The sequence below is a fragment of the Paroedura picta genome, chromosome 4 (genome assembly GCF_049243985.1).
Source record: "Paroedura picta isolate Pp20150507F chromosome 4, Ppicta_v3.0, whole genome shotgun sequence".
NCBI classification, from domain to species: Eukaryota; Metazoa; Chordata; class Lepidosauria; order Squamata; family Gekkonidae; genus Paroedura; species Paroedura picta.
In genome coordinates this window covers 77,600,726-77,616,139 of record NC_135372.1, presented here as the reverse complement: position 1 = coordinate 77,616,139, position 15,414 = coordinate 77,600,726, and the positions used below count along the sequence as shown (strand labels likewise).

Genomic DNA, 15,414 nt, shown 5'->3' with positions numbered 1-15,414 from the left:
AGGCTGTACTTTTTCATGCTGCCCTGCCCGGTAATTAAGATTATTGTAACAAACAAGGCTAGAGGGTTCTCACGGAAGTCAAGAGAGAGTAGGATTGGTGCCTACTTTTACTAGCTTTCTTGGTGCCAGCTGAGAATATTTCTCTTCACCTAAGACTTCAGATAATTTTTAGCCAGTTTTGGTATTAAAGTCCTTTATTTCAGGCCGTCTTTGATTGTTCTGGTTATTATTATACAGAGTTTTATCACTAAGCTGTATTTAATTAGATTAATTAAATAACAACACAAGTTAAATAATGCAACATTTAGTTTGAAATGGCTAGACATTAATTAAATTTCAGCAATACAATTCTCAGGGGCTTTTTGCACGCCTTCAAAATAGCACAATGGTTGCCAATTGAAAACGCTACTGATTTGCTGTTATGCACAACGTCGTCGACAATCTGCCACACACCTGAAACCAATCTGCAAAAAGCGCTTCCTTGTAGCGCTTTCAGGGAAATCCCCAAAAGTGGATTCACCCTCCGGAAAGCGATACACTCCTGCAACCAATCTGCAACACTAGCGAAAAAGACCTGTGCGTTAACATTGTTGCGGTTTCTACAAAGTCCCTCCCCCTGGCTCTCTTCTCTGATCTTCCGGCGAAGCGATCGCCATTTTTTTTTCTCCGAGCGAGCAGGGATAAACGCACCAGCGAGCCTCTTCAGTTTAGAGGCTTCCCCGGTTTCAGTCCCTCCCCTTCAGTCACTAAGCACAAAGAACAGAGAAGCCCGTTTGCTGATGTATTTTCCCTTTATTTTTTACACATTAATTCAGCCGAAAATCGGGCCCGTGAGGGGGGGGGGATTTTTTTTTTTCACTCGGAGGGAGCGTGGCAACGATCAAACGACAGCTCAAACACACCAGGCAGCAGGATGGGTCTCTCCGTTGCAACGAATTAACACAGATTCGTTGCAATGGGTCTGTTTTTTTTTTAAAAAACCTTTCTTAAAGGGAAAGGGGCTGTTTGGGAGCATGCTAACGGCTGCCCATTGGCTGCTTGACGGCCAGGGGCAGGACGAGCTTGGCAATAGTGCTTCCTTTCTAGCGATTTCTGCCGAGACCGGAAGCCTGTGGGAAATGCTACAAAACGCAACTGGATTCCACTACAAAGGCAGGTATGCATAACGACGAATTCCACTATTTTAAATGGCGATTTTTCATTCAGTGACCAATTTGCTACAAAGATCCCGGTGCGTAAAGCCCCTCAGTAAAAATGGTAAAATCAGCAGTAAAATCAGTAAATTCTGGGACAAGGCTTCCTGGGCAGGCAAATGAAATGTATCCAAATGAATAAGTAAATATTCTTCATAAAACAGTTTGCAAACAATGACAGAAATATTACATATATTATCAAAAGCTAGTGAAGATATTTCTGATGCTGCTTTTAGTTACAATTTCCATTTTCAAATATGTATTACACACATGGAATATAACAGATATTTGAATGTCACTGTGTAGTGAATTTATAACAGAATGTGGTTGTCTTTACACTGAGGGGTGGGCAGGCAACACTATCCAAATGGAATTTTACAGGATGGGTTTTTAAAAGCAATGTATTTTTTCTCCCTAGGATACATTTATATATGAAGTGAACAAGGAAATAAACACAACTTTAGCAGATGCGTGAGGCTGAGAATGGCTTTCAAAATCCTGAGACTTTGCGCAATGCCCACTGCTGTGCACAGAGGTATGTTGCAGGGTCACCTAAGTGAGCAATGCTTAGGTATCTGTGGCAAAGGGGAAATTGAAGACCTGACCCATTATATACTGAACTGTAATTTCTATATAGAACCCAGAACTACATTTCTTAGTAGATTACTCCCAATTGCCCCTGGCATTCCAGATTCTGAGATGGTGATTCTTCTATTGTCTGATAACGATCCACATGTTTCCAATACGGTTGCACTGTTCTGGTTGCCAGATAGATAAGAACTAAGGGGAGGAGCAATGGCTGATTTTGATGATCCATGATGTTCTGTTGTATGGATTCCATTGTATGTATTATTATCTAGTGACCAGCTTTTATTGCTTATGATTATCTTTTTGTACTTTGTAGATTCAGATACCTTTATTGGTATAAAACTTTGTAAAGGCTTATGGCTCCAGAATAAACTTGATTCATACTTACTTAGCAGAGGTGTGAGGAGAGGGCAAGTGGCACACATACACATACAAAGGAGGTATCAAAGTGCTTGTTTCCTGTAGGGCTCCTGCGGGTCCAAAGATGGTTTCTCCAGCAACGGGAGCGCCACTGCCTCTTTTAATCTCTCTGGGAATTCCCCTGTTGAGAGGGGGAGGTTGATTATATCCCAGAGGGGGAGGGGGGCTATTCTTATGTCAGTTGTTTTTAGGAGCCATGATGGGCAGGGGTCTAGTGGGCAAGTGGTTGGTCTTGATCCTATTATAACTCACTGAAGTGATCAGTGATACTCTATCTTCCTGCTTCTTGGAGGACAACAGTGGGATGGCTTCTGGAGTTCTGGCCCTGCTGACATCTGGGTATGGGCCACTGTAGGCCTCATTCAACATGGTTTCTCTTATGTTCTTATATTTATGCCATCGTTCATCAAAGGAGCTCCAGGTGATATACTCTTACTCATTTTATACTTGCAAGAACCTTTTGAGATATTTTAAGCTGAGAGAAAATGGCTGTACCAATATTTCTGCTGTGAGCTTTGTGCTAAAGTGGGGAGTGGAATCTTGATCTTCCAGATCTTTGCTCTCAGAAGTGTAGTTTAATTATCCAGTAAAGCAGATATAAATACATTACAAAATGGAGATAAATACATTTTAATCTTATACATCCTGTAAGGTAATTGAGTTGATATGCATGGTTCTCTCCTATTTTATCTTTAAGCTGCCCATCCATCCCAACTCCTGCGGGACACTCACACTTTCCAGGTCATCCTGACTGGAACCTTTAAAGTCCTGCTTCCTGCCAGAGCCCTCTCCCTGCTTCCCTCCCTGCCCCCTGGCCAGCCAGATGGCCAGCAGTGGCGCTCTGCCCTGGCTGGCCTGTGCAGGCATGCCAGGCAGAGGCCGCCCTCAGTCCCCACCTGGCCTGGAGGTGGTGGCCAGCTGGTCAAGCTGCTGCCCCCCCCCCACAGGCTCCTGCACCCACCCGGCCAGGTGTGATGCCCTGGAGGAGCCACGGCCCGTTGGGCAGGGTAGGGCAGAGGCTAGGTGGCCAGACCTAGCTGTGAAAAGCGGCCGGGCCTGAGGGAGCTGGAGGTGGCGGCGACGGAGGAGGAGGTACGCAGTGGGCCAGCCCAGATGGGGCAGGCGACCAGGTGGCTGCCTCCGCCCTGTTCCCTGCTTCGCTCTGCCCAGCCGGCCACAGAGGAGGTGGCTGCTGGCCTGGCTGCCGCACCTAAAAACCCAAGAGGCAGGGTGGAGCCCGGGACAGCACCGGCCTCTCCGTCAGAATGGGCTGCTGAGGGGACTCGATGTGGCGGGAAACAAAAGGCACCAAAGAAAGAGGGGGACCGAGAATGGGAATCCGGAGAATCGGGGAGGGGGCCAAGGGAGTCTGGCTGTGAACCTGGTGAGAAAAAGGAGAAGACAATGGGCGGGAAGAGGCAGACCCTCAGGAGGGCTGCACAGGCACTGCGGAATGCTAGTGAGGCTGAAGGCAGCAGCTGCTCATACGGCTCACCGGGGTGCATTCCTGCCTCCTCACAGACACGTGGGGTCTGTTCAAACAAACAAACAACATCCGCTGCCAAGCCTTAAGGCTGCCACGGCCTTTGATAGCCGTGGGCAGGTATGCCTTTCTCCGCCGCTGCATCACCAGGCTGTGGGAAGCGGAGCAGTTTTGCAATTAGGGGCAGGGGGCTGCTTGGGGAACCCCGTCTATCTCAGGCATTACATGCACACATCATCATCCGGCTAATATAAACAGCCTTTCCCCCCAATAGTACTGCTAACTGCCGAGCAGCAGACAGAAATCTAAAAGATGTAAGTTTTGTCATTTCAAATTTTTTGTCACATGTTTAAAGCAGGGGTCTTCTCTCAAGAAAATGAAGGCAAATAGACCTTCACCTCACTTTCCTTTGTCTTGGTAGGTTAAACAAAAGCATGTACTGACAGCCCCATCATAGGAACACTTTCCTGGAAGTAAGCCTCACTGGGCAGACCAGAATAGGATGGAAGTTAGTCTCAGTTTCATTTATATGAAATAATCAGGGCTGTCTTGGTCCAGTGCTTCTCAGACCCTTTTGGTTTAGGACCCAAAAGTTAGCCACAGTTTTCAGATGTGGGCTGTAAGACTGGGAGAAGGGAAGAGGAAGAGGAGAGTGCATTACAATTTAGGGTATGTCTGTGCATAATATAAGAAAGAATAGTCACAATACCTGTCTCAAGACTATTGTGACTGCATGAACAATTTATAATGTACAGAATAATATAAGAAATAGCCATGAAATAAAAACTGCTATCTTTATAAATAGTAATGTGCAAAATAAAACAGTATACTGTTAACTGATTATTCTTGCATTTTATGCTGCAGTAGATGAAAATGCTGTGGACATTTTGCAGTCCTAAGTGCATTGCATTGTGACACATGGAACTTGCTATTTTTTGGAAGAGATCTTTAGTACGTGCTTAGGTAGCACCTGACAAGCTTACTTTATGTATGGGCCTCTGGAGTAAAAAGTGCAATAGAAGCAGAGATAGATCAAAAGATTAAAGCAAATGTGTATGGTAGAAGAAGAGTTTTGTTTATAGCCTGCTTCTTACTACTCAAAGGAGTCTCAAAGTGGCTTACAATCATCTACCTATCCTCTCCCTACAACAATAAAATCAGAGTCCAGTAGCACCTTTGAGACCAACAAAGATTTATTTAAGGCATGAGCTTTGTCAGACTATGAACTGACCACCATGGCAGTAGGAATATATAAGCAAAAGTCATTCCTACTGGCTTGATGGTCAGTTCATATTCTGATGAAGAAGCTCATGCCTTAAATAAATCTTTGTTGGTTTCAAAGGTGCTACTGGACTCCAATTTTATTGTGCTACTTCAGACCAACACAGCTACTCATTTGAATCTCCCCACAGCAGACACCATGTGAGGTAGGTGAGGCTGTGAGAACTCTGAAAGAACCTGACTGGTGCAAGATCACCCAGCTGGCTGCATGTGGAGGAGTGGGAAATCAAAGGTTTCCAAATTAGAGGCTGTGCTCTTAACCACTACACTACACCACACTGGCTCTCTGATAGTCAATTAGGTGATGAGGTCTATGTGAACCTGTAAAACAGACAAGATCTTGAGTATTAAAACATCTGATACAAACTGTATATGCCATAGGATGGGAATTTCTCTGTACTTGAATTAGGATAGGATGCTTAATAGAATTTAATATCAACCATCTTTCTTTTTTGGAAACTAACATAACATTCCTAGCTATATAGATAAACTTTACATGGTGTAGTGATTAGGAGTAGTAGCTTCTAATCTGCCAAGTCAGGTTTGATTTCCCACTCCTTCACATGCAGCTACCTACAGTGGATGAGCGATAGGGTTGTGTGTGTCCTGCATAGTGCAGGGGGTTGGACTAGATGACCCAGGAGATCCCTTTCAACTCTATGATTCTATTATTCTACCTGGGTGACCTTGGGCTCATCACAGCCCTGACAATGCTGCTATTGTAGTAGTCTACTGAATGTATATGTGTAAACCACCCCAAGACAGTTTTCCTGAGAGGGGTGCTATATAAATCCCCAAATAAATAAATAAACAACCAAATAAACAACCAAATAAAATCAACGATAAGCCCAATCAGGCTGTGGCAAAATGCTCCGTCTTGGACCCATTCCCAGGGAGAGAAACGTAGAGCCTCTTTGTAAGCACAGAAATGAGTAGTGATTCCAGAACTCCAGGCCACACCTGGTGGTTGGCAACCCTCTGGTGTCTCCAAGCTATGCAGGCTTGAGTGGTGATTCCAGAACTCCAGGCTGTACCTGGAGGTTGGCAACCCCCCAGTAAATGGTGTCCCTCTTTACCAATCTTAAAATCTGGTCACCGTATTATAATAAGTCTGTGAACAATGCTGAAAAAGAATGATGGGCCCACATTGCCCAGTGAGATGTATGGTGCATTGAAGATCTGAACCTGGGTCTTCCAAATTCTTGACCACTATATCAGCTACCCCATGCTGGTTCTCACCAGTATGGTAAATTGTTCTCATTTAATTCAAGTTTGTTAGAATATGAGTTGGAGTTCAACTTGGAGTTCAACAATAATACATGTGTTATGGCCACATGTGGAGGCTACTTTATATCACTGTAGTGGCTAGAAGAGATAAGAATGCCTTCTTAAATGAACAGTACAAACAAATAGAAGAAAACAATAGAATGGGGAGAACCAGAGATCTTTTCAAGAAAATTGGAGATATGAAGAGAATGTTTCATGCAAAGTTGGGTATGATAAGGGACCAAAATGGTAGGGACCTCACAGAAGCAGAAGAGATTAAACAAAGGTGGCAAAATTACACAGAAGAACTATACAAGAGCGAGCTTAACATCCCAGATGACCACAATGGGGTAGTTACTGACCTGGAGCCAGACATCCTGGAATGTGAAGTCAAATGGGCCTTAGGAAGTCTGAGCAACAATAAAGCTAGTGGTAGTGACAGCATTCCAGTTGAACTATTCAAAATCTTAAAGGACGATGCAGTAAAAGTGCTACACTCAATATGCCAGCAAATTTGGAAAACTCAACAATGGCCACAGGATTGGAAAAGGTCAGTTTACATTCCAATCCCAAAAAAGGGCAATACCAAAGAATGTTCAAACTACCGCACCATTGCACTCATTTCTCATGCTAGCAAAGTAATGCTCAAAATCCTACAAGCTAGGCTCCAGCAATATGTGGACCGAGAACTTCCAGAAGTACAGGCAGGATTTCGAAGAGGCAGAGGAACTAGAGATCAAATTGCCAATATACGCTGGATCATGGAGAAAGTTAGGGAGTTCCAGAAGAACGGCTCATTGACTATGCTAAAGCCTTTGATTGTGTGGAGCACAACAAATTGTGGCAAGTTCTTAAAGAGATGGGAATACCAGAGCATCTTATTTGTCTCTTGAGAAATTTATATGCAGGTCAAGAAGCAACAGTGAGAACTGAACATGGAATCACTGATTGGTTTAAAATTGAAAAAGGAGTTCGGCAAGGCTGTATACTGTTGCCTTGCCTATTTAACTTGTATGTGGAGCACATCATGAGAAAGATGGGATTAGACGAGTCACAAATTGGGATCAAGATTGCAGGGAGAAATATCAACAACCTCAGATATGCAGATGATACCACTCTAATGGCAGAAAGTGAAGAGGAACTAAAGAGCCTGTTGATGTGGGTGAAGGAGGAGAGTGCAAAAGTTGGCTTGAAACTCAACATCAAGAAAACGAAGATCATGGCATCCGGCCCTCTCAATTCCTGGCAAATAGATGGGGAAGAAATGGAGATAATGACAGATTTTATTTTCCTGGGCTACAAGATCACTGCAGATGGGGACTGCAGCAAAGAAATTAAAAGACGCTTGCTCCTGGGGAGGAAAGCTATGGCAAATCTAGACAGCATCCTAAAATGCAGAAACATCACCCTGCCAACAAAAGTGTGTTTAGTCAAGGCTATGGTATTCCTAGTTGCAATGTATGGCTGCTAAAGTTGGACCATAAGGAAGGCTGAGCATCAAAGAATTGAGTCTTTTGAACTCTGGTGCTGGAGAAGACTCTTGAGAGTCCCTTGGACTGCAAGGCGAACAAACCATTCAGTCCTAGAGGATATCGGCCCTGTCTGCTCCTTAGAAGGCCAGATCCTGAAGATCAAACTCAAATACTTTGGCCACCTCATGAGAAGGAAGGACTCCCTGGAGAAGACCCTAATGCTGGGAGTGATCGAGGGCAAAAGAAGAAGGGGACGACAGAGAATGAGGTGGCTGGATGGAGTAACTGAAGCAGTAGTTGCCAACTTAAATGGACTCCGGGGAATGCTAGAGGACAGGAAGGCCTGGAGGATCATTGTCCATGGGGTCGCGATGGGTCGGACACGACTTCGCACCTAACAGCAACAACAAGTGGCTGTTACCATCTGGTGAGCTGCAGTGGCCCACCATAAAGGTTAATAATGTCTCAATTTTTCTGCCTATGGCCAGATCAGAAAGAGACAGAAATTATGTGCAAAGAACAGGCACCATTTGAGATACTTCAGTGTTCAGCAAAAATACTGTTTATTTATAAAATCTGTCTCAGAGATTGATGGCAAAATTGAAACTGGTTCAATCAGTAATGAAACATGTATCTTATTCCTTCGCTTGTGCTCTGAATTTTTTTAATTAAATGCAATGAGCAGCTACCGCTGTTAGAAAAATGGTTTTGAACTTCCATAAAAAGCACTGTCAAAGATGTGCCACAGTGATGTCATGAAGCAAAATGCATAGCTGAAGCAAAAACTATTGCATAGATTAAGCCTGCACGGAGTACAATTAACGGAACTGCTGCATGGTATCCAAAATGTATCTGATGATTTTGAGTTAGATCCCCAGAAAGATTTGTCCACCTGGACATTTCTCAAAGAAAAGTCTGTGATTGCCATATCCCAAGATTCGGGGGTGGGGGTGCTAAATGTTGAGTTAATAAACTGTGAGATTTATTATCATTACAGTTGGCCAGTCTCAGACTGGCGAATTTTGCCCACGTAACAAGCTACCTCCAGTTCCAACCAACCAGATTTTCTCTTAGCTGCAGAAATAACATAGCACACATGAAAGGTAATATTTTTTGCTATTAGTGAAGAAAGGGAAAAATGTGATCTTTGCTACATCCTAGGGACTAATTTTCCAAAGCTACATAGAAAAAGCCAAAGTGAGCAGTGCTTTTCTTGGCAGTGACCTGACTGCTTAGCTCACATCAATAATTTTAATGCTTTATTTGTGGTTTGAGTTGTAGCAATTGGTGAAAGCCTGCAGAGAAAAAAAGTGACAAAATCTACTAAATATTCCCAAAGTTCATGGGGTTTAAAAAAAATATGCCACAGGTTGAAAAGCCTGAGAAATCATATGGGCTCATAAAGTGGAGCTATAAAAGCTATTTTATTTTACATTTTCAAATATCACTGAACAACTTTTCATGAGGTTTTAATTAGACCTTGGATGGCTTGGTGAGTTACAGTGATAGATTGTCCAGTGTTTTTGGAGTTGACTAAATATTGTGCCATCATCAAAAACTATACATTTTATCTCTATAGAAAACCTATTTGGTGATTATTGTGGAATAATATGTGCAACTTCCTTTTTTGTAATTGGAAGACTCTTCCCCTCAAATGGCTTAAAGACCATTAAAACAATGTTTCATTTGGCACCACTGGGTGCAAATACTTATCAGAAATAGAGCAAATACAGCATTTTAATCCAGACATTGGCAGAAGCTTGGACACTGCAACAGACATTGCAGACAAGAGATGGTGAATCTGAATAACTTTATTGTAGATTTATGAAAGGAACTTCCTAGTAATTAGAACACCTGGCCAGTGGAACAAGCTGCCTATGGAATCTCCTTCAATGGTGGTTTTAAAGGGGAGTCTGGAGAAACATCTGTCAGGAATTAATTAGGTCTACTGGAATGGTTTTCAGCCATTGGACTCTAGACCAGCCTTTCCTGCCTCCTACAACTGCAAGGCCAGATACTTGGCTCTGCTTCCTTCTGCTTTACAAGAAGCTGCTGCCTCCATTTCAGCCGTGTACAAATCACACACAGCTTTTCCACCAAAGACAAGCCTTCTGATGCTGGTTGAGAAGGACCAGCACAAAAAGTGAAACTCACTCAAATAGGAACTACTGTTATTCGGGACTTTTTTTCTATTGTTGGACATTTTGAGCATGGTTTATGCTTCTCTCAGATCATAGTGAGAAGCTATTTGCTCAGTAGTATTTTAAATGCAGAAAATCTGGTCTATCTTTCAGGAGCAATGTGTACAATGGAGGTAGAAGGACAGTATCTCTCCTGTCATATATGGATGGCAAGAGGAGACAATGGCCTGTATTCCCCTATGTATTTCAAAAAGTTAATGTATTCCACTGACCAAAGTCTGAATCCTTCACATAGTCAGATAAGTTGGAGGAAGGTACTGCCCAGTGTGGTCTTTCCCTAATAACAGTGATTATTTCATCATCTTAAGTTTTTCTCCATTGCACTTGATGATCCCTGAGTGCATTAAACAGAGGAGACAATGAGAGAATGCACCAACACATAGAAGTGTTAGCCAAGCATACTTGCAATGACTGTGAGCAGCATCTGTAAAAGTGGAAGCTGTTATATAATTCACGAAGGGCTAAGTGGGCAGAGAGTGGCCCTGCCTCAGACAGGTCACACCCACTCAGGACTTTGGCCCAATGACTGGGCAAAGTTCTGACAGGGCTCACCCACCCAGGGGCAATCTCGAGACATAGCTGCCAGTCTGACCCTGACTACCGCAGGGAGAGGAGATCAGTAAGGCTGCCGAGGGGGATGAGAACAGAGGCTTGGACAGGCTGCACCAGCCCTTTTCTCCCCAAGGCTGTCCTAATTGTCATGTCCAACTGTAAATTGCCTCAGAACCCTGACAGAGCTGGCAGGAGGCTGCAGAGTGCTCTCCCTCCCTCTCCCTTCAGCCCTGCTGCGAAGGAGCCTCTAACAGCCCCTGACTGAGGGAAGGAAGACAATTCCAAAAGCAACGCAGGGGAGACTGAGGGCCTTCCTTTTGAGGGGGGCGGAGCTTTCCCCTTCTTCCAAACAGTTGGCTGACAGGGAGGCCACAGAAAGGCCCCTTCTCACTCAAAATACTGCTCTGGCCAGGGGTTAGACACAGCCAAGCCATATGTCTTTCTTCTTTGCAACTCTATGCAGATTTGAGGCCTACTGCACAGCGTTATTCTGCAGACGAAACTGGTTCTTTTGTCTCCTGTTTCATCTGCACAACAACCCTGTGCAGTAGGCCTCAAGTCTTTCAGTTCAACAACAACCTGTGTGGGAGACCTTAAATGTTTCTTCTCCATCACAACCCTGTCCAAAGTAGCCCTTTCTGCCAGGGGGGGCTGATCTTTATACTCTGCAGGTGAGCTGTAATTCCAGGAGCTCTCCAGGCCCCACCTGGAATTGGTTGCCATGTAATCTCCCCCTAATAAATGTCTCCAGTCTGATTTTCCCTTCACATATCTGAAGATATAGCTATTGAAAGCTCATCTGTAACCACTATGTCACAATTCCCAATGGTCAGTCCTCTCCCACACTCAACAAACATTCCAAACCACAGGTTCTTGACACCCATGCCCTCATTTGTCACCATGCCACCACAACCTCCCACACAACAAACACATTCAACCACATGTCCTTACAGACTGGACAACTCCTCCCCTTCATCTTCCCACCCCAAAGCTCTAGTGCCTGTTGCATTCCTGAATACAACGGGCTTTGCCCCTAGTAGCTGAATAGATGCTTTCGGAATCATCAGTTTAGGGCAGTGCAGCAAAAGAATGGAGAGATTATTAGAATACTGGAGCTGCATCTTACCCTTTAGATGGAGTATAGCTAAATAGGTGAAGAAACAGACAGGATTTCTGGGTTTGAAAAGTAGCACCTGCCATAGACTCCCTAGCTCTCACCCATCATCATAAATTTGGACAGATGGGAAGCCTCAGGTAAAAAATATCTGGCAGGATACAGCAACCCCTCCCTGAGGTTCATAGACAGACAGTTCAGGTTATCAGAATAAGATTAAAAATAACCTTTGGCCATGACTTCGGAGATGAAAAGAAAACATTGGAAGGCAGCCAGATTGATCACATGGTGCCTTAAGTGAAGTTATTTGATAAACTGCCAGTACAGAGCCAATGGACTCGAAAAGAATCTGGATTTTTTATTCTCAAAATGCTTTATTCTTTGACATTTATTCTTCAGAATTGTTGACATGATCATTTCATTGTGAGGAAATAAATGATGAACAAATGGATGCTGTAACAACAGTGATGTTGTTGTCTTATAAAGCTGTGAAGAGAGCAGGTTCTATGTCTTTAAGCTGTAGCCTAAGTAGACAACATCCGCACAAAGCCTTCATTCAATGGACAGGAGTGATATGATTGACAGCAACGCTTTCCAAAGAATGCTTGTCTGGAATTTTGGTGGAAGGCATTACATAGCTCCAAATATTTGTTGCTCTGTTTCTGTGGTAACAAGAGTAGAGTGGCTTAATATTGAGGCAACATCAATATATGATGGTTGGAGCATTTCAGTGAGTTCTGCGCTACGGTAATTTTCCCATTTGGTTCCAACTCTTCAATGCTTTGTACATAATTTTGAATAAATCTTTGTTTGTCTTAAGGTGCTACTGGACTCTGATTTTAAAAGTTAGTTATAGAAAGCCTAAAAATCTCTCTCTATAAGAAACCAGATCAAGGGTCCTAGTTCAGCATCCTGTTTCCTATATTTGCCAACTAATTGTTCCTTTGAAAGGCTGTCATCCTGCAACTAGCATTGTGTCTCTATATGGAGGATACCTTTAGCTACCATATCTAAGAATAGTTAGTAGACATATATTTATAAGCTGAAGGAAGGCCAACTGTTGAGTGGTAGAGGTTATTGTGTGAGGAAGGATATAGCAGAGGAGGGCATTTGAGTTAACTTGGGCTTTCTCCTTGAATAATGTAAGGGATGAATCCAACCCTAGTTGTCATACAGACTAGTGCACATTGGTTTCATCATTTCTTTGAAAAGGAGAGTGTAGTGGGATGTGACTCTGCTCCCCATTGTATAACCAAATTGCTGAATGCAATCAGCCATTTGGACAACTATTTCTATTCGAACTACATCAAGGGACTCTGTGGGGTAACTTGTTTGTACAAACAACTTCCTCAACAAGTGTCAACATGATCTATCAACAAAGGGTCATTTCTTTGGAAAGTACCCTGACCCTTGTAGAAAATGCACTTTTCCTTGGGAACTTCCATGGCACTAATGGCTGAGGTGAATTTCCTCTTCTTCATTTACCATACTTTCACCTATGACACTCATGTCTAATTCATTTCCTATTCCTTTCCCTATTTACTTGGTAATTTTAGCCTCAAGTGACCTTAATTACATATATTTTAATTCTTTGTTCTTATATGATTGATGTTTTTGTAATAACCCAAATTGCTTGAATGGCAAAAAAGGCAAACTTTGTCAATCTATGGTGGACCAGTAAATGGGCAATAGATCACTAGAAACATGTGATGGAAAGTATATTATATTAGTGAGGCAGATTCCCCATAAACGAGATATCTTAATGTGTAGTTCAAATGCCTAAAAGTCTTCAAGCAAAAGTGTTACATATATGTGATTACCATAGTCAGATTGGTCTTTGGTAGGAACTGAAAGAAAGAAAGAAAGAAAGAAAGAAAGAAAGAAAGAAAGAAAGAAAGAAAGAAAGAAAGAAAGAAAGAAAGAAAGAAAGAAAGAAAGAAAGAAAGAAAGAAAGAAAGAAAGAAAGAAAGAAAGAAAGAAAGAAAGAAAGAAAGACCGGTTGATGAATATAAAGGAAACCTACCCATTTGTGAAACGAATGGTCTACCAACAAAATAGAGATGCTTTCAGATTAGATTGAAGGTTGTGCAAAGAATTAAATTTATAGCATAATGAGAGAGAGAGTTCTTAATTTTACAGAGATTTCATGGTCTGGAAAGACATGCTTACCTTGTACTTATTGTACACTATTTTTATTATGTATATATTTTTATCATATCAAATACTTTTTAGAAAGTTGTTGGAATATAAAGGCCTTATCAAATTTTCTTAAGAAAAGAAATATGTTAGAGTGGCTTGGGCAGGCTTCTCTCATGATAGAGTTCTAAAATGGGGGGGGGGGATCAGTCTCGGGAAATCCTGTCCTGGTCCAAGCCTCACTCATTCTAACCTGCTTACTTTCAAAAAATGAACTGTTAAGGTAAAGGGAACCCAATGACTCAACTTGGATACCCAGACAAAGGTGTATTTAGGAGACCTCTCTCATTTAATTATGAAGGGTCAAACAACTTGCTAATTTATGACTTGGTTCATGCTTAAACAAACACCCCAAATGGAACACTGAAACTAAACAAATTGAGAGATTTGGTGAAACATGTGAAGCGTTTGAGCATATGCCAGGAGTAATGAAGTGGAAAATGTTCACACCACAGGCCTATGTTACAATACACCTGTACAAATAAAGTGAAAGCCAGGTCTGTCTGATAATCAACTACTGCCTCTTTAATTGCTTCTATATTCTCATGTATTACAGCTGATTAGACTGGAGAAAAAGGCAGCTTTAAATCTGGAAGGTGTATTCACCTATGTTCATTGAAGCATACCTTCACCTGTAGTTTCAGCACCTAATATAATACCCACACATTCTGTTAGTAAGTCATAAATACTCACACAACTGCATTTGTAGCTAAGTATATAACCTGTATGTGGGGTTCTCCAAAAACAACTCAAAGGTTGGCAATCTGCATGTGGTCTTAAATACCAAATGGCAAAGGCAAAGCACATTTTTAGGTCTCCTTGCATTTTGCCTCTTGTACTCATCACTAAAAAGGAATGGTACAATTTAATCCCCATTGGGGACTGGGCTGAGAAATAACTGGGTGGAACCTGAAGAATTTGGAAGAAGAAGAAGAAGAGTTGGTTCTTATGTCGCTTTTCTCTACCCGAAGGAGTCTCTAAGCGGTTTACAGTTGCCTTCCCTTTCCTCTCCCCACAACAGAAACCTTGTGAGGGAGGTGAGGCTGAGAGAGCCCTGATATCACTGCTCGGTCAGAACAGCTCTATCAGTGTAGTGGCGAGCCCAAGGTCATCCAGCTGGCTGCATGTGAGGGAGGAGTGTGGAATCAAACCCAGCTCACCAGATTAGAAGACCGCACTCCTAACCATTATAACAAGCTGGTGTAGAAGAAGGGGAGAAGAAGGACTTAAATGAAGTAAAATGCCATTTTCAGATGAACTCATCTCTGTTGCCTGAAGATGAGTTGTAATAATGAGAGATCTCCAGCCACTACCTGGAGGTTGGCAACCTCACCTGCCCAAACAGAGAAGGTGGGCTGTATTCACTGTTATTGTCCTTATGGATTTTACTCCTCCCCCAAAATCCCCCGCAGAACCTTCAGTTGGTCCAGAAAGCTTCAGTATTTTTTTTTCATATGCTTAGGTTAGACAACAAAAAAGTTACAGGTGGAAATATTTTTCCTATTGAAACCAATGAAAATGAGTAACAAATCCTGACTGGTTGATGAAAATGGAGGCTAAATTGGCATAATAATAAAGTTAAAAGAAACTGAATAATTCATCAGAACATGCATGGGGAGGCAACAACACCCACCCCCTCTATGTTGGG

At 42.6% G+C, this 15,414-nt stretch overlaps 1 protein-coding gene across 1 annotated transcript in view; it reads left to right on the top strand.

The window, feature by feature from the left end:
- The window catches only part of FGGY (FGGY carbohydrate kinase domain containing), a 479,871-nt gene that overhangs the window by 74,159 nt on the left and 390,298 nt on the right, over nt 1-15,414 (top strand). Inside the window, exon 2 of the transcript XR_013230265.1 lies at nt 1,612-1,728. The gene's annotated coding sequence lies outside the window, so the exon portion shown is untranslated. The remainder of the gene's footprint in view (nt 1-1,611; nt 1,729-15,414) is intronic.